The sequence below is a fragment of the Babylonia areolata genome, chromosome 34, assembly GCF_041734735.1.
Source record: "Babylonia areolata isolate BAREFJ2019XMU chromosome 34, ASM4173473v1, whole genome shotgun sequence".
In the NCBI taxonomy this organism is placed as follows: Eukaryota; Metazoa; Mollusca; class Gastropoda; order Neogastropoda; family Buccinidae; genus Babylonia; species Babylonia areolata.
The window spans coordinates 3,053,266-3,056,085 of record NC_134909.1 but is presented as its reverse complement, the minus strand read 5'-3'; the positions used below and the strand labels follow the sequence as shown (position 1 = coordinate 3,056,085).

Sequence of the window (2,820 nt, the reverse complement as noted above, 5' to 3'; positions counted from 1 at the left end):
GGGGACTTATGGTATGTCTGTGGTGAATGTAGAAGAGTAGTGTGCGTGGGGGGGAGGGGGGGGAAGTGAGGGACATAGGGGAAAGGGAGAGAGAGAGAGAGAGTGTGTGTGTGTGTGCGTGTGTGCGTGTGTGTGTGTGTGTGTGTGTGTGTGCGTGTGTGTGTTTGTGTGCGCGCATGCCTGCGTGCGAACGTGCGTCTGCGCGCGCGCGTAGGCGCGTGTGTGTGGTTGTGTGTGTATGTGTGTGCGCACGCATATGCATGCATGTATGCTTGAGGGAAGAGTGTGTGTGTATTATCATTATCATCATTATTGTTATAGTAGTAGTGGTGGTAGTGGTGGTGGTGTTAGTAGTTGTAGTAGTGGTTATTGTCCTGACAGTAATGTATTGGCAGGTATGAGTGTGCGTGTGTGTGTGTGTGTGTGTGTGTGTGTGTGTGTGTGTGTGTGTGCGCGCGCGCATATGTATATGTATGCATGTCCGTGCATGTGACAGAGAGACAGAGTGAATAAGACTAGCATACAGGCGGCGAGAGAGGGGAGACAGAGACAGAGAGGAACTCAGAGAGTGGAAGACAGAGGGAAGGAGACAGAACAGACAGAGACAGGACAGACAGACAGAGAGTCAGAAAGAGAGACAGAGACAGAGAGAGATAGAAGAATAGTGAGAGAGACACACAAAGAGAAAAACAGAGAAACAGAGAGAGAGAGGGAGTGACAGGGAGAAACAGAAAGAGAGAGAGAGAGAGAGAGAGGTGGGAGAGCGAGAAAGAAATGAGAGAGAGAAAGAAAACACACACACACACACACACACACACACACACACACACACACACACAACATCATGCAGTCACGCACATACACACGCACAGACACATACAGACACAGAGAGAAAGAAGGAGAGACAGAGACAGAGAGAAAGAACAACAACAGGTGAACAGATAAACAGGAAAACAGACAGACACGGACAAACAAAGAGAGAAACCGAAAGACAGAGAGAAACAATTGAAAGAAAACAGAACAAAGAGACAGAAAAACAACAAGAGACAGTCACTGTGATACCCACCAGTCAAATATCTCTCCTTTCTGCAGCCACGTCCATTTCAACACCATCAAGTAGAAGAAGAATTGAACTCCAGGTCCCAAAGCAGTAAACAGTCCTCCACACTGTATCAGCCTCCCAAAAGACACGTGTCACGTAATCAAACTGTTGACCTGACACACAGACTAATGCACGTGTAATATCCTTCACGGATAAATAAAGAGTGTTCGGATTCTCTCTCTCTCTCTCTCTCTCTCTCTCTCTCTCTCTCTCTCTCTCTCTCTCTCATTTATTTATTTCTTCTTCTTCTTTTTTTCTTTTCTTTTTTTTTACAGGATTCAGTTTTCAGTCAAAGTCTTTACTGAAGTTAAGACATGATGAAGTATTAATTCAGCTGTCAAACGTATTGAGGTCAAGTAAATCTGACTGCCACAAACACAGAAATATAGTTTTGTTTTCTTTCACGAAAAAAAAGAGAGAGAGAGAGGGAGAAAAAACAACAACTTTTGATTTGATTCTGACGGACTATAAACACGTGGATATATAAAATTGTTTTGTAACTGCTGTTCAAGAGTACAGTGATAAAATTATAGTTAAAACATCGGATGGGACGAAACAAAATCTCATGGCTTAAACTTTACACAGAAAATAACAACTGCGCATATTTCGTGTCCGACTTTCACACATGCACAAAACGTGGATTGTCGAGTCAACACAGGTACAAACGTCGAATCACACACACACACACACACACACACACACACACACACACACACACACATATATATATATATATATATATTATATCCCGTTATGAAAACAGTTGAACAGTAATAAGTTGTTCTTTTTGGAAATGTATCACCACTAATCAATCAGTCATGTGGATCTTTATCCAGTTATCAAGGACACACACACACACACACACACACACACACACACACACACACACACACACACACACACCAGTTTAAAAACAATGATCACACACACACAAAAAAGAGGCGCCGAAGCAGAATAGATCAGACGTTGGACTTGTGATCCAGTGATCACCAGTGACCAGGGTTCGAATCCGCGTGTCGGCAATGTGCGATGTCCTCGGAGAAGACACTTTTCTCCGGCATTCCTCTCTCCATTCAGGTCAGTATGAAGAACGTATCCCGACGATCATATCCCCAAAGATCCTTGTCCGCTGATCGCAAGCATGCACACCTAAATAGAGACTCTCAACACACCACCCATTCCAACAGTTTGTAGAAAGATATATATCGCACAGATCGCTTCGTTCCAAGCCGATCACAAGTTCACAGGCAATAATGAATCTCAACCATCGGCGACTTAATCTCAACAGTGGAGATCACACAGATTTCTCTGTATCTCCCAATCTCTTTGCAAGGCAATGACACTCACACCACTGACTGACAGTCCTAAACAACTCCACAGCGAAAAACCTGGGCGCGTGGGGTTTTCGCACCTCAATGGGATCAGCTTTCAACTTTCTCTCTCTTCCCCCACACCCCTAACCCCCCACCTCTCTCCCACCTCACCGTCCCTCCCCCCCCCCCTCCACAACGCCCTCTCTACCCCCGCCCCACCCCCATTCAGGCCATTTCCATGGGGTGGGGGGTGAGGGTATCAAACCTGTCCGCTTTTTGATTTGACACTGTCCCCGCTGTGAAAAGTTATAGCCTCAAAGGGAGAGAGAGAGAGACAGAGACAGAGAGTGTGAGAGAGGGTGGAAGAGAGAGAGAGAGAGAGACAGAGAGAGAGACAGAGACAGA

At 45.4% G+C, this 2,820-nt stretch overlaps 1 protein-coding gene across 5 annotated transcripts in view; it reads right to left on the bottom strand.

The window, feature by feature from the left end:
- The window catches only part of LOC143277652 (regulatory factor X 4-like), a 63,329-nt gene extending 60,835 nt beyond the window's left edge, over positions 1 to 2,494 (bottom strand). For 3 of the 5 annotated variants that reach the window (XM_076582544.1, XM_076582548.1, XM_076582547.1), the window contains exons 1-2: positions 2,031 to 2,494; positions 1,067 to 1,215 (exon numbers count right to left, since the gene is read on the bottom strand). The gene's annotated coding sequence lies outside the window, so the exon portion shown is untranslated. Of the gene's footprint in view, positions 1 to 1,066; positions 1,242 to 2,030 lie in introns of those variants that run through there. The other 2 variants (XM_076582545.1, XM_076582546.1) reach the window with 2 other exon arrangements.
- Between the last annotated feature and the right edge of the window lie 326 nt (positions 2,495 to 2,820).